The sequence below is a fragment of the Prenolepis imparis genome, unplaced genomic scaffold (assembly GCF_030444845.1).
Source record: "Prenolepis imparis isolate NDT839.2.m4 unplaced genomic scaffold, iyPreImpa1.0 SCAF_2, whole genome shotgun sequence".
Lineage (NCBI taxonomy): Eukaryota > Metazoa > Arthropoda > Insecta > Hymenoptera > Formicidae > Prenolepis > Prenolepis imparis.
The window spans coordinates 4,792,371-4,813,590 of NW_028141160.1; the positions used below are offsets into that span (position 1 = coordinate 4,792,371).

At 39.9% G+C, this 21,220-nt stretch overlaps 1 pseudogene; it reads left to right on the forward strand.

Annotated features, from left to right (window-relative positions):
• The first annotated feature begins 2,409 nt into the window (after nucleotides 1-2,409).
• On the forward strand, nucleotides 2,410-19,461 carry LOC145932861 (uncharacterized; annotated as a pseudogene).
• Nucleotides 19,462-21,220: the final 1,759 nt, after the last annotated feature.

Consider the following 21,220-nt stretch of genomic DNA (forward strand, 5'->3'; position numbering starts at 1 on the left):
CAGTTTTGACAGCGGAGACGAAACCGATGAGGAACATAATAATGAGAGCGAGGAACAATAATATAAACAAAATATAATATAAAGACAAATATAATATAAACAAAAAGTGTATATATGTATATCTTACATAAGATTAAATCTTTTTGAATATTACTAAAAATACATTTTTTAACATTAAATGTCTTTTTTATTATTAAAAAAACCTATTTTCAAATATAAAATAAATATTTTTTTAATAAAAAATAATGATATTTTAAACACTTAAAAAACATTTTTTTAAATATAAAACAAATAGTTATTAAATAAATAATTAATTATTTCTCAAATATTTAAAAAACATTCTTCAAATGTTAAAATTTGTTTTTTTAATGATTAAAAAACCTATTTTCAAATATAAAATAAATATTTTTTTAATAAAAAATAATCATATTTTAAACACTTAAAAAACATTTTTTTAAATATAAAACAAATATTTATTAAATGAATAATTAATCATTTCTCAAATATTTAAAAAACATTCTTTAAATGTTAAAATTTATGTTTTTTTAATGAATAAAAGGGGACTTAAAAAACATTTTAAAAATATTTGCCTGCTACTTGGGTATAAGCCATATTTTTTAAATTTAAAAATTGTATGTTTAAACGCCTAAAAAACTGAACCTAAGATAGATATGAAGCATACATAATATACAAGATGGGGTACAAAAGTACAAAAGTCTGGATACAGTCGAATGTCTCATGAACAATACATTTAAGAAAAAAATGTTTCAAAAATTGTAAGGTTTAAAAATATCTATTTACACATCTTATCACTTTGACCTTAGGTGACATTGCCAAGGTCAGGATAAGATTATCTTGAATTTTTTAAATGGAACCATATTTTTAAAAAATATGGTGATTTTATTTAAAAAATTAAATTCATGATCTTGTCCTGATCTTGGCAAGGTCCACTTGGCTGATCCACTCAAGGTCAAAGTGATAAGATCTGCAAATAGATATTGTTAAACTCCACAATTTTTATTTGAAATTTTTTCTCTGTTTAAGAGATATTCAATTATATCCAGATTTTTTGCCCTGTATAATATCCTGCTTTTAATTATTATTAATATGTTTCTAACATGTTTTTAAACGTTTTAAGTTTATAAATTCTGCAATTTTAGGATATTAGTATTGTATTCCAAATAACTAAACAGATTCTACATTAATCCCTCTGCATTTAACTTTAATTTCTAAGTTTTTTTTGTAGTAATTCTAAATTCTTTTCGTTTAATTAATTTATATTTCTTTTTGTATTAATTCTGCTTATTAATGAAGCAGGAAAGTGAGAACGTATGCATTACATTGAAAGAAATAAAAACAACTGTTTTTCAAAAGATATTTAAAACTATTTAATTTTAATAAACCTTATTACCAATACCTATTATCTTTTTAAGGAATATATATAGAACATTGTATCCATGCAGAAATCTAATAAATATCAATTCTACATACAGTAGATATCTATATAAATATTGTCTGAATATTAATGTAGATGTCCAATGGATATTGACCGACATATTCTATGAATATTTATGAAACATTGAATGGATATTCACGTAAAAATCTAATAAATATCCACTATACATGCAATGGATATCTACAGAAATATCCACTGGATATTGTATAAATATCTATTGGATATTTATATAGATATCGTATGGATATTTATGAGATGTTGTATGGCGGACATTTGGATATCTTAAGTATGTCTAATAGTATGTTTTCTATATATTCGTGGATATCCTTAATGCCTATTGTGGGTATCCAATAGATATCTAATAGATATTATTTTCTGTGTGGGATGTCAATGAAAATGACAACGAGAATGAAGAAAATCACTCTGATAATGATCTGAATAATGTTTTCATTGCCGAAAATGAAATTGGATATAGTTCTCAATTTGAAGAAATACCAGAGCCTTTTCCTTCGACAAACAAGCCTCGTTCTTTAGCGCTACCTTACAATAGAAATACCAAGTAATTCCATATATTTCTAATTTTACATTTTTTAAAATATATTTGAATTAAACATTTATTTTATATTAGAATTATCTTTAAAATTCATTTAAAAACAGCAATAGTTGTGGAATTTTCTACATTAGTATTAATCTGTTTAAATATTTTTATAATTAATCTTATTAAATAATCTTATTAATTAATCTTATATTAATTAATCTTATTTTTATAATTAAATAAGTAAAATATTTAATTCTTTAGTATGTTTGATAATGAAATTACATCATCTTCATCAAGTGAAGAATATCATAATGAAGAAGTCGAACAGCGAGTAGAAAAAATAGATTTAAACATTCCTTTTAAACAAAAAATATATGATTGGTCGATTAGAAATATTGCATGTCTCAATAACAAAATGTTATCTGAGTTATTATGTATTTTAAAAACTGAACATTCTGAATTTCCAAAAACAGCTACAACATTTCTGCAAACTAAAAGTTCAATTAATGATAAATCCTGAAGTATATGTAAAAGATGAAATAAAATTCTAGTTAATATTGACGGGGTACAAATTTATAGAAATTCGAAACAACAATTTTGGCCTATATTAATCATGTTACATGACGAGAAATACATTGTCAGGCCGCAGGTTGTTGCTATGTATCATGGTGAAGCTAAACCAAAATCGCCAACTGAATTTTTAAATAAATTTATTGAAGAACTATTAAGTTTATCAACTAACAAAATTAAATTAAAAGATAAAATATACAATATTAAATTGGTAGGTTTTATATGTGATACACCGGCTAGGGCGTTTATTAAATGTATCAAATCTCACGTAGCATTTTATGCATGCGAACGTTGTACTATAAAAGGTCTAACAGTTGGTAAAAATAAACGCATATACCCGAGAACTAGTTGTAAAGAACGTACTAAACAATCCTTTGAAGAGCATAAACAACTTCAGCATCTTGATAACGAGATCTCTCCGTTATTACAAATTCCAGGATTTGATCCAGTAAAATCAGTTGTTCAATGCATCTTTTATTTCTTGGTGTTACAAAAACTTTATTAAACAATATTGTATTCGGTGGTCTCAAGACTAGTGATATTGGACCACGAAATCGTTTATTATTAAGCAATTTACTCCGTGGTTTATCGGGTCAAATTCCTGCAGAATTTCAAAGAAAAGTTTTTGATATCGTTGATTTGAAAAATTAGAAAGCGACACAATTTCGTTTTTTTTCTTTTATACGGCGGTATATTAGTACTTCAGTAGGGATACTATGCCAATTCTAACCCATGGGGCTCCGAGGGGGGTGCGGAGCGCGGGGGTATCTCAGTGGCGCGGGGTATGACGTCACGCGGGCCGGGGGTATCTCGGCGGCGCGGGGGCTGACGTCACGCGGACGGGGGACGCTTATCGCAGAATCGGGGGGGGGGTCTAAGCATGTTCGGCAACTGATTATCTTTGTGATTTATGGCTACCCGAAGCCATAAAACTATGTTTTTCATTTTATAGACATTTTATCATTAGGAAAGGAATGATGATTTTAGAGCTGACGCTGCGACGAACATGTTAAAACGTGATTTAATAGGCCTCCACCTATTTGCGTTGTTCGGCAGCTTTGTACCCTCGCGGAAAATCAGTCGTAAACGAGAGCGAAACATCTTCCTTAATATTTTTTAAGGAAGAATTGCGACGTATCGGCGCCAACGTTCGGCTGCTCGAATTTTTTTTTTTCTATTTAGACTTGCGATAATTTTGAAAGGGATGGGGGTTGAAACTTATGGAGAGAGTCTGTCTCCGCGACGTTTGTCATAAAGTCTTCAACGTTTGTGCAGTTAAGTACAGTGAAGTTAAAGTGGAAAAATGAAATTAAAGGTAATAAATATTAGGCCTTTTCTCGAGCAGGAAAATAAATAAAGTGACGATGTTGATATGTAATATTGAAACTACTTGGTATACTTGCCAAATCTTATATGGAATAATCTCATACTTGAAAATGAATTTTGAAAACATTGAGCGTCATGATGATCGGCCCAGGTGGGTCGATATGATATTTCGTGATGATTGACCCAGGTATCACGACTTGTGGTATGATTCGGAGCGTGAGGTGCATATTAGGTGAGTGCGGATAGGGCGGGAATATGACCGCTATTACAATGACCAGCTGTGGGGTGACATGGAGGAAGATTACAATGAATGGGACGATGTGTGCTGCCTCCGCAAATTGTTCGGTGAGGAACCGTACCCTCCTGAACCAGTCAGGGAGGCACTATGGGTCTATACCCAGTAGTAAGTACAGCTATTTTTTATTAAAAAAAAATTTTTTTTTAAATAATTAATAAAAATTTTTTGTTATGCAGGAGTCCTGCCTGGTCACTACCGCAGTTGCCGCCACCGCAGTCACCGCCACATCATCCGCATTCGGCCGCCCAACCATTATCCAGCCACTTAAATTTCATATTTTAAATTTTATATACTTATTTTATTTTTGAATATATATATTTTTCTTTTCATATTTTATATTTTTATATTTTAAATTTTTAATTCACACTCACACACACACACATTTTATGAATAAAAATTATTAATAGAAAAAATTCTCTCTTGCGAACACCTCACGCTATCCTTTTCTTTTTTTTTTTTTTGTTGCGCTGTGGAAACCTCATGGTACCACTCACCCCCCGGGTAGGGGATGAGGGTTATGTGGGACTCCTTGTCCCCCATCATCGATTCACATGTGGATCGACGATGGGGTCCAAGACCTACCTCACTAAAACCACAGCGGGTGCCTTCGCTGGCGTTTATGGGGATGGCAAGGAACTGCCGAGCATGACTTCTTGCCATCCCCTGGCCTTACCTATCTCAGGAGAGCATCCTCCCGAGAGGAGGATACTCTCCCCCGCGAATTGGTCGTGCGGTCCTTTCCCGGTTGTGACGCAGGGGGGCACCGCCCCCACGTCACGCCCTCCCAAAGAGTTTGGGGGGCGGGATCACGGCTCGAGTGTTCCCGTTCAAGCCGCCACCCCCCGCCCCCGGAGCGGCGCTCCCTCTCCCTCCCTAAAGGGACGGGAGATTCGGCCAACGCTCCGTGGGCTCTTCTCCTGAGGGCTCTCCCCAGAAGGGGGGGAATCCTCACCGCAGGCAGTGGTGCCCTTCCACCGGCGTTCTATGGCACCGGTGAGAGGGCCGCCGCTGCCGCGTCCCTTCCCGGGGGGACCACGTGCAATGGGGCCCAGTTTGTTTCTGGGCCCCTGTGATCCCCCGTGCCCCCGCGGTTCCCTCCCTTTACGGGATTCGACCATCGGCCTGGGACACCGCCGAGGCCCTCCCCTGGGGGAGGAATTTGGCAGGAGGGGGGCGGCGGCTGGGGCGGATGCTGCCCGACCCCCGGCCGCAGAGCTTACGCCGTGCGGCCGCCAGCCGGGCGACACCCGTCCCCCCTGGACTGCTCCGCCCTATCGGGCCTCCTTACTTAACATCGGGCTAGGGGGACACCGCGCCCCTCGCCCAACCATTCCGCCCTTTCGGGCCTCCTTCTTCACAACCGGGCGAAGGGGGCACCGCGCCCCTCGCCCATCCTCCCGTCTACAACTCCGCCCCCTTCGGGGGGCGTCTTCTTCTCCTGCGACGGGGGGGTCCGCCTCCGCGTCCCCGCCTCGGCGGGCCGCCCCCGTCGCCGCCCCCTCTACCACGGGCACCCTCTCTCTCTCGTGCCCTCTCGGCCACCGCCCCCCCGGGCCCGACCCGCCCCCGGCCCCCACCACGGCGGTTTCCTCGCCGAGGCAGCCAGGAGGGGTCGTCCCTCTCCTCCCGGGATTCAGGGGAGAGAGGGAGTCTCCCCCCTCTTCCCCGTCTCTCCCGCTCTCTTTCGGCCTCCTCCTTCTGCGTCATGACTTTGACGCAGAAGGAGGAGACCGCCTCCCACGCTTCCTCGCTCCCGACCATCTTAGTAGCGATGGTCGGGAGCGACAGATCCTCCCCGATAATTTGGACAAGGACACGGCGCTCCTCTGCCCACGCCGGACAAAACTCCAGCGTGTGCTGCGCCGTGTCCCCGTCCTCCTCGCAGTGATGGCACCTCGTGGTGCGCTCCTTCCCTATCTTACACAGGTATTCGCCGAAACACCCATGTCCGGCGAACACCTGTGTAAGGTGGAACGACATCCTGCCGTGAGACCTATCCACCCACTCGTCTGGTACCTCACGCTATCCTAAGCGCTACCTCTCTCGCAGTCCCTAACCTCGCGCTATCTCTTTCTCGTACCTCGCCGCAACATCTCTCTCCTTCACGTTCGCCACACGTCCTCTCTTTCTCTCGCGTTCACCTCGCGCTCTCTCTTTCTCTGCTAAGCGCTACCTCTCTCGCAGTCCCTAACCTCGCGCTATCTCTTTCTCGTACCTCGCCGCAACATCTCTCTCCTTCACGTTCGCCACACGTCCTCTCTTTCTCTCGCGTTCACCTCGCGCTCTCTCTTTCTCTGCTAAGCGCTACCTCTCTCGCAGTCCCTAACCTCGCGCTATCTCTCTTTCATGTACCTCGCCGCAACATCTCTCTCCTTCACGTTCGCCTCGCGCTATCTCTATCTTCTCTCGCGCTACCTCTCTCATGGTCCCTAGCGTCGCGTTCCCCCTTCCCCGCATGACGTCATCCCCCGCAAGGACCCCGCAATTATTGGGGAGCTATACGTATAAGAGCTAGGGAACTGTTTACGGGTGGGAAAGAGTGCGGATTGGAAATGCATGCAAAGAAATTACACCATAATTTAGACTTAAAAACTTTATTCTTCTTTTAAATATTTTTTTCTTACATATTATAGACTAAAAACTAAAGTTGCCAGCTCGCAATCGATGAGCTGAGCTTGTTGAAGGCGTCGCTAGCGCGTATTACATTTGATACTTCTTTAGGATTCGTTACATTGGACGCGATATTTGAAAATTGTGTAAACTTGATATCGACTGTATCGGTAATTTTAACCAATCGGTCAAAAGTTACATCAATGCATGGATCGAGATCGAACATATGGTGTAACGTCAATTCGATCATCATCATGCGTACATTTGAAGATTCAAGACTTATTAACTTGGCGTCGTTAATCATATGAAATCTCACTGTTAGGTCCAACACTTATAAAACTGTGGACATCTTTCGAGTCGCTCCGAAGAAAATTTTGGATATTGTGACGTTGCTCGTAGAGTCCCTTCCATGCTTCGAAAGATAGTATCAGTTCCTTTCCTCGATGATCTCCTATGGCGATTTCCACGTAACTCGGTGGATCCACTTTGATACCAATTGCGAGGAATTTAAATTCCGTAGCTGTCAATGCGTATCGTCTGCCTAGTATACGAACTGCACGACGCTCCAACAAAATGCTGTAAAAACGAAATTAGTTTAAAAATAATACAATTTGTAAAAAAAAATAAAAGATAGAAAGAAGTTAAACAAAACTTACTCGTCACATTTATTCTCAAACGATGGAGTGTCATCACGACTCGGTACGTAATTATTCACACGTCTGCCGGAGCCACTGCTTCTTTCAGCGTAGTACATATTTCCCAGATTTTAAAAGTGAACCACCAGCACAAACGGTTAACGCAACATTGATAGTATAAAATTAAAAGTATACGTGACACTTATTTTTCAAAGTAGTGGGGTAAATGTGATGGGAGATTCTAGAATACTATTGGTGTTCTGAAATTTAGGAGAAAGGAGAGACGGTGCTCGGATAAAAAGAATTCTTAAACGACTCGCGTGGGAAGGAATGAGGAGGGGGAACAAGAAATAAAACATTTAATGTTTAAATATTTTATTTTTCCAAATCTTGCAATTCTTTCTGGCGTTGCGACCACCAGTTAAATATTTTGAATACATTTTGTAATGCGCAATTCTTAACATGTTTTCCATATCGCATAGTGTTTTTAACATCTAGATTATTTAGAGACTCGATATCGTCGTAATCAGCATCCAAGGTCTCAATAATGAAACCGTTTCCCGCACCATCCAATATATCGGCTAACCATTCTCGCTTTTCAAGTCCTTTTACATATACGAGAAAGGATTCTTCTTCTTCTTCTTCATGTGGTCCACCAACGATAGCTGTTGTAATCAAACGCTGAGCCATGGAACGTTTCCATCTTTCCATTGTAATTCATGATGATTTTGAGTCAACCATGAGGCTTGGTGTCTCTCCGATTTTATGAGCACACCCCATGGTACAGGACATGCGAAAAAATAATGAGATAAAATAAATCCTCTTCTCAGGATTGCCGCTTCCTTTACAATGAATTGTTTATTGAGGATAAACCCATGTAGATCCACAAACGTTGGTACGGACATGACGAGATCTCTTTCTTCGATGTATCAGTTAAAAAGAAGAATGACAACCATCTCATAACACTTTGATTTATATTCTGCTACGCTTCCCCCTCTCTCTAAATTGTTGGTGCGTTTAGGTGATTTTGCGCACAACGTTGGTCAACGGGTTGTACTGGATCACTCGATCGTGTATGATGAGACAGTACGCAGTGGTATTCATCGGCACATTCTCCTTACACTCGAATTCCAATCTCACATCCACGGTTGCGCTCTTGACCGATTCGTTTTGTCGAGAACAAACGATCGATGATCACGAACGAACCGTTACGTAGAAACATTGAGACGGTGAGACTCGGCTCGAGATACTCGTATCCATAATAGTTCTTGCAGAAACGCGCATACGTTTCGTACAGAATCGACCATCTGTTTTTATCGAAATCCAGATTCATATCGTCGTACGGATAACATTCCGAGTTCAGATAGAGTTTCACTTTGGTCATCTTGCAATCGTCGAATCGACTCATATCCTCAGACATGATGTTTTTCCGACCTGTCTGCAGAGCGAAGATAACATATCGTGGCTTCTCCAGCTGAGTCGCTGTCTTAATGGCCATGAATGCTTGGTTGTACGCTGCAATAGCGGATACTCATACAGATCCCACGAGCGCAAACCCATGCTGAGGTAATGTCCGCTTTCCAGAGCGCGTAGCAGCTTCTTAATCTCGCTCAACAACACATGTGGCATTCGCCATTGTATCTTGAATATGTTGATCACAGGCTCCAGCGTCGAATCTCCAACCAGACAATTGTTGTCGTTGCGCGATCGTATTAAGATTAACTCATGACGAGCGTTAATCACCACTCGTCTGTAATCCTCACAAAATCCCAATAACATGTAGAGCGATACACAAAAATTGAAGTTTCCATTCGCAGTAGTCGGATCAGTCCAGCCGGCGTTTCTCATAATCACGCTTCCATCGGATGATATCGTTACATAGTTTTCGAGCATACTTGTTATTCCCACGTTTCTGTTGCGATCAATCTCCACGCCATCGAGTTCGTATCGAATCTCATCAAACATGAATGCGACACAATTATTTCCCAGTATCATAGCAGATCCTTCGGCTGGTTTATTTATCTTTAGTTCTCCCTCGATGTATAGGAAACTTTCATACGGCAACGTATACAGATCCTGTTGTTGTATGGGTATTCTTATCTCATCACTGTGTCCGAATGTTGTGTTAGCGAACGGGTTGTACGTGTGAGTCTCGATCTTGACGATGCGATTGTCGAAGATTGGCTCGTAGCGCAAAACTGATAACCGGGGATATGGAATTCGATCGGAAGTGCGTTTATCGCCTGATTTAATAGGCCCCTACCTATTTTCGTTGACATTCGCTGCAATCTTTTATCATCGGCGCTGGACCGTCAATGTGCGTTCGCTGCCACGGTCGATTGTAATGTTCGAAACAGCGGCGATAGGTTTAAACCTCCAAATCCGCCTTTATATGTTCCGGAAGCTTGTCCCACACGCAGTGGACGTAATTGCCGCACATTCGCAATAAAACTGTTTTCGACACAAATTGTAGCTGTTCAGCGCTCAAATTACAAATATCGTAAGGACTTGATAGCAAGACAAACATTTTTTCGTTACTGAGCAATTCGCGGTTCCGCGCAGCTATAAATAGGCAGACGTTCGATCCAGTCAGGAGTGTGAACATGAATTTCGTGCGACAACCTTTCGCGATACGCGTGACGAATTACGACGCCAGATTACGATCGATGGGGGACAACGCGGAGATGCGTAGACATGGTACGATACTGCCGACTACTATACGCGCGATCGTTTGCGGCCCCTTGAATTGCGGTAAAACTAACGTGTTGATTAGTTTGATAGAAAGCCCGCACGGCGTCCACTTTGAAAACGTGTACGTGTATTCAAAGTCGCTGCAACAGCCAAAATATCGGTATCTGGAGAATTTGTTGACGTCGATCGATGAAATCGGCTATTTTACATTCTCCAATAACAGTGACGTCATTCCACCGAGCGAAGCATGTCCAAACTCGATTTTCGTTTTCGATGACGTGGCGTGCGACAAACAAAATACGATAAGAGAGTACTTTTCAATGGGACGCCACTCGAACGTCGACTGCTTCTATCTCTGTCAAACATACGCAAGAATACTGAAACATCTTATACGCGACAACGCAAACCTGTTAATCTTGTTTAAACATGGTGGTACCAACTTGAAACATGTGTACAATGATCACGTGAATACCGACATGTCAGACGAGGATTTCAGTGAATTATGTCGTACTTGTTGGCAGCAAAAGTATGGATTCCTAGTAATAGACAAGGATACCTCGCTTACGAACGGCCGATACAGAAACGGATTTAACGTGTTCGCGATACCGCAAAACAATTAGTCGTTGCCGATGTTCTGTTGAGAGAGATGAAACACGAGCGTTCGACACTCTGTCAACATGGCTGAGAGCGATAATATTCGCGAGCGTGAAAAGATAGCGAAGGAGATTGCGAAAACGAGTGAATCAATCCGCAAGAAACATCGCGCTTTGAAGACCGGTAAGATCGATGACGATATCGCGGTCAAGACCCATTTTAGCCATATTATTGAGCCGCTACAAAAGATTGTCGACAACTCGATCGCGGTAAAAAACGAGCCGGGAAGTACCGCAAAGATTAAAATCTTACCCATCAAGCGGTACAAGGAAGAGGAGGAGGAGGAGGAAGAAGAGGAGAAGGTTGATGCGACACCGAAAAAGAGGACGGTCAAACCCGAATCGCTCATCGACACCGCGTACATCAGATGCTTTACTGGATGAACCGATGATAACCTCTACACCGTTCGTGACAACGAGAATCGTACAACCTATGATACCCGAAACACTCGCAAACGAAAATGTTTTCGAAACCTCGGGCAGCACGCTCGAAACATCGTTTGTTCGAAACACATTACAAACGCTGGAAGGTCAAGAAATGTTGCGAAAGCACTTGGGACCACTGGGACTAGAGTACATGAGCACTCTCCTCGGTGGCGACAAAGAAAGGAAAATCGAGCACGTGTACGGTGTCTATTTCGACAAGGATGAAATGCGTCTCGGTAACAAACGATTCGACATTGACAAATATGACTATAATTATAGACAAAGTGAGGTACACCAGGATTATACGAATTGATTTTCAAGAGAATTCCCGATGATGACATTTACACGGAGGATGATATGCATAAATACAAGAGCATATTATTGGCGACGAACGCGCATAAACGCAATTATGACACACAAGGCTAATTACGAAGCAACAGAGGATACAAGTACAAACATATAATCGCACCATTGATATCGATTGAAAAGAAAAAATCTGGAAAGGGAATAGTCATGCATCACGCGATGGCGCTAACCGACAATAAGATCAATTACATACACTGGGATGACCCCAACGAGCTAGTGGATCGGGTACGATTGCTGGACGCTTCGCGCCGAGCTGGCCACAACGCTCACGACAATGAGATCCTGTCGATCATCGAGGAACTTCGCGAAGCAGGCATTATTATAAATTGAATGGTGTCTTGACAAATCTAATCAGTCGATCGGCGTCACTCGTATCGGGAAAAAAATGCCTATCAACAAATTTGGATTATTCGAACCAAGAGATGATGCAACCGGCACAAGCGGTTCTTGGGATAGATTGGTGAAAAGTTATGTGCACGAAAACACTCTGTGTCGCGTCGTTACGGACTATGACGCAAGGTCGCGGAAGATTCGTCGTGTAGCGCAACCTGAGGCTGACACCGATGCCGTCAACAAACTGTATGTGGAATCCTGCGTTAAAAGATTGATGAATCAACAGAAAGAATCAGATGAGAAGCTGACTTCGTTCGAGAAGGATGTGCGGGCAATACAGTTTGTGATAAACGAACTTCAACGCTCGGCTAACGCTAACGCTAACTCAGAAACGGCTATCAACCTGAATGAGCAGCAGTGAACGGGTTAGGAGCGGCTATCGAACGGTTATCGAACATCTACGAAGGGTTATCGAACGGCTACGAACAATTATCGAATAGCTACGAAGGATTATCGAACTACTATCTAACTACAATGAGTGGCAGTATTAAGGAACGGCCTAGCAACAGCTGCGAACGAGGCTACCAACAACTCAAGCAGGGCTGCGAACGAGGCTATGAACGGCCTAGCAACAGCGAACGAGGCCACCAACAACTCAAGCAGGGCTGCGAACGAGGCTATGAACAAGTCATTAACGGCTACATGCAAGGCTACAAACAACTCAAGCAGGGCTGCGAACGAGTCAGTAACGGTTGCGAACGGGTCAGGAAAGGCTACGAACGGGTTAGAAATTAGAAGGAACGACTGTGAACAAAGCAGCGAACGAATCAAGAACGATTTTCGAATGGGTCAAGAACGGAAGTAAACAACGCAAAAACGGCTCAAGAACGGCTCAAGAACGACTACGAACGGTTCAAGAATGGTTCAAGAACGGGTCAGGAACGGCTACGAACGACTCAAGAACGAGTCAGGAACGGCTGCGAACGGGTCAGGAACGGCTACGAACGGCTCAAGAACGGCTGTTGAAGAACGACAAACGAAAATGAATCATAAAACGAGCGACAAACGGCGATCGAAAAAAACCGACGAAGCAAAGAAACAACATAGTTTGGAGAAACGGCAGTTGGTGAACGAACTGCACGCGCCAGCAAGGAAAAATTTTCCCCGAAGACACGTCATAGTGCGGGGATACGATGACCTGTGGCAAGCTGACATCGTCGAGATGCGTCCGTACTCTCGTTTCAACAGAGGTTACCACTACATACTCACCGTCATCGATGTGTTGAGCAAGCATGCGTGGGCCATTCCACTCAAGAGTAAAGGTGGAAGCGAGACGGCTGACGCTATCGCCGAGATAATTCGAGATAGCAAGAGATGCCCGATAAACATGCAAACCGATATGGGGAAAGAATTTTATAACGCCGACGTGCAACGGCTTATACGGAAAGATGACATCAATCACTATTCTACATATTCGGTATTGAAGGCATCGGTCGTCGAGCGATTCAATCGCACGCTGAAGAACGATATGTGGAAGATGTTTACGCTGAACGGAACTTACAAGTGGATCAACGCGTTGTCGCAACTCGTATCGGATTGCAACGCGCGCAAGCATCGAACGATCGGCATGAGACCCATCGACGTTACCCCCGCGATCGCTGAAAGACTCTTGGCTACCGTGTACAATCACGTAAATATCGCGGGTCCGGCAAAGTTCAAAGTAGGTGACCCGGTACGCGTTAGCAAGTACAAGAAACTTTTCGAGAAGTGTTACACGCCAAATTGGACAACCGAAGTATTTAAGATTATTAATGTGCAGCGTACTAATCCCGTAAGCTATCTACTGGAGGACTATCGCAAAACATCTATCGCTGGAGCGTTTTACGAGCACGAATTGCATCGCACAAATTATCCAGACGTGTATTTCGTGGAGAAAGTACTGCGCAGGAGAAGTGACGAGGTTTACGTGAAATGGCTGGGATTTGACAATTCGCACAACTCTTGGATACATAAGGATAATGCAATTCAATTCAAACTGTATTTATTAATTTCTTAAAATTAAAAAATATGTAATGTGTACAACGTATAAAAATATATGAAATATTAAAATATACAAAATCTTTATTAATACATCCTTTCCATTGCAATATATGAGAGAGAGAGAGAGAAATATGAAATACACATACAAAAAAAATCTTTATTAATACATCCTTTCCAATAATCGTTACAATATACATATATGAAATATGAAATACAAAATATTACACACACACACACACACACACACATTATGTTACATTATATTTTATAAGGGTATCTGGTAATGTCCTCATGGTAATGTGTCAATCGAATCAGGTATGATATACCGCTTATCGTCGTACGGACTTAGAGCAATTTTTGTCTCGCGGATGGTATACACTTAGTGCAATTTCGATCTATTACATGATTGCTGACGTGTCATTTCAATCTCGTCATTCAGACACCGTGTATAATCGTCAAATGTTATCGTTCTCGCGATAACGTTACTTTTGACACTTTTTGCTTTTTTAGTGTCGTTTTTGCCGTCCATCCTCATCGCGTACATTTTTGCTCTAAGCCCAACGAATTCGGTCATTATCGTGCCATTATTTTCATCCTTCATTAGACCCGGTACTTTTTTATTCACAAGTGGTATACTGTACGCATTATCCGTAGTTTAATCGCTCGTATCGAATCTAGCGATATCGCGTTTCATATTTTCATACATGTCTTCGCATTTAATATGGTATATTAAACTGTCTGTGTCAGTGTACATTATCCGGCATCTGTCACGATAGAGCGGTGACATGTACTCGTGATGAAATTCGTACAAACATGTTTTAGAGATGTCGAGTATGCACATGCCGACATAGATTGGTTTGTTAAATTTTACTTCTAGTTTACGTAATTCTACGGCAATTAAATTTTCCGAAAAGACGCTCCTACTATGAAAATTTGATTTCGCTATCATCGCCTCTGCTCCGTATCGTCCGTCCCACTTTGTCAGTAATTTTACATCTACATGATTACGCACATTTTCCATCGTTTTGCCAAATACCGCGTTGTTCATCAATTTATATAAATTTTTCTCAAAATCATTTTTCGCTTGTGTTCTAAATTGTGTGTTAAGTTCAATGTAACCGCGAAGCCATGCGGATTGAGTAAATTGTAATACGCGATGTATCTTTACGATACGAAGACCGTGACGCGTGCACTGCTGCAGGTTGCGGTAGTGTATGACGTAACACTTCTTGTCGTATAGCGTTGCGAGAAGCTTATCTTCCCGCTTGCCGGGCGGCTTGTCGCGTGTCGGGCAAAACGGTAGGTCAGTATGCGTGTCGTGAAGATGTTGTGGATATTCTAAATCTACTTCGAGGATATAGCCTGTAGGTGAATCGAGCGCGATAGATGATATGTCAAAGTTAGATACATCGTCGACTCATCGAAAATCGGCATAAAGCAGTGGTTGACACATTGTCCATCCGTACAAATTATTTACATCTAAATACATTAAATATGATGATGGTTTCGATGGATCATATGACTGCATGTACTTGTTATTAGCATGCGCGTATCTGTTAGAACATTGACTTAGACCGCCGCGTATACCCCCTTCAATAAACATGACCATGTCGATATCGGTAAGCAATTCAAATGCAATATTTGTATGTTTTAGCATCGCGTCCCATGTATACCCGGGAAGAGTATAATAATACGCAGGGTCGAGTCCATAATTCGCGATGCAAGTGTCGCGAAAGTTTTCAAAAATATCTGCTAATAACAAGACATCAGTTTTTAAGTACAGATCGCTGTATTCACCCAAGGTTTGAATGGAGAATCGATTCCATACGTTCTCGGCGTGCGCGTAATCGCTCTCGAATACAGTGTCACCGGTTAAAGAACTGTAAAACGATTCGCGCGGTGGTAAACGCGTGTCCTGCAGCCTGTCCACGCAGTCAATGTACTCGTATGGAAAGACACCTTTTCGCGTCAATAATTCAAAATTGTTAGCGGATAATGCGGAAAAATTGGAACGTAAAATTTTTAATTTTTCTTTATTCAAAAAAGATGCCAATTTGTCAAGACTAGCACTGAGAAATTTGTATGAATCGATGAATCGTAATTTTACACAAGTTTTCCGATCTTTGTCGTCGTCGGTACTATTGACAGTCTTTGTAAATGAAATGTATTTTTCTTTTGTTATTGGAAGCACATCTACGCGTCCTTCGTACGCGGTAGCTATTTCTTTTATGATAAAATGTGCGTCGTAGCCAGATAGATTATGGAAAACTACAGGAATGACATAAGAGTCTTTGTAATTTATATTACAGTTTGAGTGCGCGGGACCCCTGTATTGCCCGGTCAGATGACAATGATCGCGTACTCAATTATCATCCGGCGCAAACGGTTTTTCGCAAATGTGACATTGCGTGGCGCTATGAAATTTTTCCCATTCATCTTGCGTTAATTTTGTCATGGGGACATTGGCGGACAGGATACCCTTTACGCGATGCGCTAATTCCTCGAGTTTGTTGACGAACCACGTGATGCAAACGGCGCCGCGATAAGATTGGTATGCGGATAATGTTTCATCGTATGAACAATGTATTATAATAAGCGATGCTGAATACCTTGTGATGTTGATAATTTGTCGCTTCTGGGTCTTTGCCAAAACGCATTCCAAGTCGGCGTACACTACAAACGGAAGTCGCTCCTTTCTGTTGTAGTTGTCGAAGCCGAGCCACTTGTCTTTATCGCTTGGTAATCGGATGGCGCAGTCGTTCATTTCTCGACAGTCCGCAATGTGAGCCTCTTTTCGCTCAAACTAAAGTAGTGCAATCATCTGTGAAAGAAAAAAAAATTACAATTTTATTTACAATTATATTTTAATATATAATTTGCAATAAATATACATACCGATCGCAGATATATTTCTTGTGACCATTTTTACTCAATTGCGTGTTCATAAGGCGAGACAAATTTTTTATATACGCGAAATGTCCAACGTTGTCGTCCTCCTCCACATACAGCAAATTTACATGTTTTTCTCTTTTCCGATCGGCCAGTCGTATCGGAAGAATTGATAGTTCTTTCTTCCTCTCGATGCCGTAGACGTTGATTGAGATGTTATTTGCCAGTTCAAATTTTTTTATTTGGTTCAACGTCATCGGAAACTCAATGCTTTGTAAATGTAGCATTGTCGTGATGAGGATATGACGATGTTCTCTCACTATATTTTGCAACTGGATGCAGAGCGGCCACCACTGACCATGCGAAACACGCATTGTCCGTTGATCGCACGTTAATCACCGCTCTCTTCGCCATAATTTCTCGTGGCAAGTTTAAATAACACCTCGCACGCATAAAATTGCACTTGTTGACGTTGACCGTAAGATCGAGGATACGTGACAATGCCCATCCGCTATCACGTTCCTGGAACTCTTCGAGAGACGCCAATGTGGATTCGATGACATGTCGCTCGTACCACTCGTGTAAATCGGACGTGCGAAAGAGTTCTTAATTTCTCATGTTAATGCTTTTGTTGGCGCGCTTATCACCGGACACAAACTCACCGTTGAACACGGTATTTACTTTTGCACAGTTGTGTATTTTTATAATGTCTTACACTTGCTTGAGTACTACACTACTAGCGTCTTCCAAAAATTGTCGCGGTTCGATATAGTCTGCATTAATCACCGCACCTGTCAGTATCCGATTTTCGAACGCGGTATCGATCTCTCGCCAAACGAGCCTTTCCACGTTATTGTCACCACTATAATCACCACCACTGGATATAAACTGTCTCTGCAATCGAGTTTTTGCACCCTCGAGTCGCGCGATTCTAGCAACCAAAGATTGTCTATATCCAATCGAGAGTCGCGGACGTTTTACGCGACTGCGTTCTTCGAGCAGTTTGATAAAGTCCTCGCAGCGCAGCGCCCATTCAAAATATTCGCCCAAGGTGGTGACTTGATGGGACCGCTCCATCAGGTCGCGTTCAGTCTGCTCAATGTTTTCCATTTTTTTCTCACTACTATGCCACTAACACTTCTAACACAAGAAAAGTAGCCACTAAACTTTTTTTTTCACCGCTGCATCTATGCGCTTTCAAATCGTACTATGGTTTGACGCGCTCTCATCCTCCTTATATATATTTCACCTACTTCTGTTTCCTTTTCTAACATTTGGCGTATCTCAAAAGATAGTTTCCCATACCGCGCTGCCGTTTTATGGATAGAGAAGTAAAGACACAAGAAGAAAATTAAGAAAGATGTTTCGCTCTCGTTTACGACCGATTTTCCGCGAGGGTACAGAGCTGCCGAACGTCAGCGCTTTTGCACCTATATAAATCACGTTTCAACATGTTCGTCGCAGCGTCGGCCCTAAAATCTTCATTCCTTTCCATAATATCCTAATGATTTTATGGACATTTAATGGACATTTTGTCCATAAAATGAAAAACATAGTTTTATGGATTCTAGAGTGCTTCGGGTATAAGCAACCGAACGTTGGCGCCGAAACGTCGCAATTCTTCCTTAAAAAATATTAAGGAAGATGTTTCGCTCTCGTTTACGACTGATTTTCCGCGAGGGTACAAAGCTGCCGAACGTCAACGCAAATAGGTGGAGGCCTATTAAATCACGTTTCAACATGTTCGTCGCAGCGTCGGCCCTAAAATCATCATTCCTTTCCTAATGATAAAATGTCCATAAAATGAAAAACATAGTTTTATGGCTTCGGATAGCCATAAATCACAAAGATAATCAGTTGCCGAACATGCTTAGACCCCCCCCCCTTCCCGATTTTGCGATAAGCGTCCTCCGCCCGCGTGACGTCAGCCCCCGCGCCTCCGAGATACCCTCCGCCCCGCGTGACGTCATACCCCGCGCCACTGAGATACCCCCGCGCCCCGCACCCCCCTCGGAGCCCCATGGATTAGAATTGGCATAGTATCCCTACTTACTTCGTCATGTTCTTCCAACTGACAAATATAAGCACTTTCATCTTCTATACGTAGTATGTCGATTATTATGTAGTGATGATATGGCAATATTAAATGTCAAAAAAACAAAAAAAATGTTAATATTATTTTTTCGTTTATTGCCTAAATTTTATGGATCTTTTATACAAAGTATTAATTTTCATAATTTGATTCACGTAGCAGATGATGTAGCTTATCTAGGATGTTCATTAACATCAATTTTAGCATTTCCTTTTGAAAAATTTTTGATGACTTTAAAAAAATTAGTTCGTACACCAAATAATCCTTTATGTCAAGTTGCGAATCGCCTGAGAGAAATTAATTTGAATAATGACATAAAAACTCATTGAAATATATTACTAACGGATTATGTTTAAAAAAATCAGTTAATTCAGGGAATTATATGACGAAGAAGTTATTCACGAGTATAACGTGGAATGAGATGATTATTACAAATACTTCTCCTAATAACGTTGTACAACTTAAAAATAACGAAATCGTCCAAATCGTTAAAATTTACTCATTACAAGATGATGATGTTTTAAATGTGTACTTTTAAACATTAAGAATATTGCTTATTGCACACAATTGTTACACAAATAAATTATCAGCTTTGGTAGATTTTCTCTAAAATCATTGTGAAATAAAATGTATATCATATAATATATAATATCACATTTTACACATTTCATATTAAACATTTCATCTATATATATATATATATATATATATATATATATATTAGTTACATACAAATGTAAGTAAATAATGTACATAGATGTGATGTATATACTTTGAATTTTTCATTACTGAATAAAGATTTTCAATATAATTCAAAATGTACATTATGTATATAATTATCGATCGTTTTTAGATATGCATTTGTTTGTTGCTACGCTACGCGTCAAATTCACAGCATGTATACGTTTTCCTTATATCGGTCGTTTATCATTATATCGGCATCATACATTTACATATGTTTTATCTAAATTTTAACTTAATGATAAAAAGTGAAATTTCGTTCTAGTTTAGTGAAATTGTGTTCTAGTGCATTATTTTATTATTTTTAACGAAGATATTGTTATTATTGTTACTGCGTCGTTATATAGCAGCTCATTACGAAACGGATTCATATATCAACACAAATAATTCACATCAACACAATATGAATAATTTTTCGTATTTGTAAGTATTGTTAATTTTCTAAATATGATTATTATTATAATTTATATGATATTTTTAATATGAGATATTAAGGTTATTAATATGATATATTTATTGCTTTAAAAGCATTTTTTGACAATAAAGTAATTTTTATTATTTGTATTAATTGTATAGAACCGAATTAAGTGATAATATTACGCATGTAATCGTCTGGTTCAATAATATCCAACGTAAAGATAAAAAAATATACATAGATCTAGTACCAAAAGATTGGTTAGAAAAACCTAAACGCACATGGCTTTGCAAATATCCGCCTAAATCTGATTATAATAAAATCCAAGAATGGAGTAAAGAGGGTAAAGCTCCAGAATTAACATGGAAAAAATATCCTGTTAAAATAATAAAAGTAAGTAAGATGCTAATAAGTACAAGTTAAAAAAAGTAAAAATATTAGAGATATATTAGAAGTATTAAAATTACATACATTGAAAATTATCTATATTATAGATAATTTCGATCAAGGACAACGTCGTATAGCACGCATTTCCGAAGATACTATTTTACTTTCAAGTGAAATATCTGATGTAGCCGAAGAATTATCAGATACAGAATCAGAAAAATCAAGTAAAACCAGTGATTTAAAATTTGAAACGTTTTCAAATCAAAAAATTGTAAGAAGAAGAATTATAGAATCAGATGAAGGTATTTATTATTCGTAAATAAAAAATTACATAAAAAAATACATTAAAAAATAAACAACATTAAAATGATATTAAAATATTATTTTTTTAAATTATTTTTTTTATATAATAATTAATAGTTTAATAGGTATTTTTGTTTAAAAATTTTAAAATTTATAGTTAATATTTTTATTTCATAGACAATGTTCCAACCAGTTCATCGGAATCAGTTATTGTTTCATCGAATTCCCCCAAAAAATTTATTGGAACGCAAGACTCAACTAAAAGAAATAATAAGCGTAAAGCGATTCTGTCTCTCTCTCTCTCTCTCTCTCTCTCTCTCTCTCTCTCTCTCTCTCTCTCTCTCTCTCTGACGAAGCCAAAACTTCAAACACAGTAAAAAAAAATCGCATAATAGTAATACAAAAAATAATGGTACTATATGTCCTTTTTAACATTTAAGATTAATTTTTT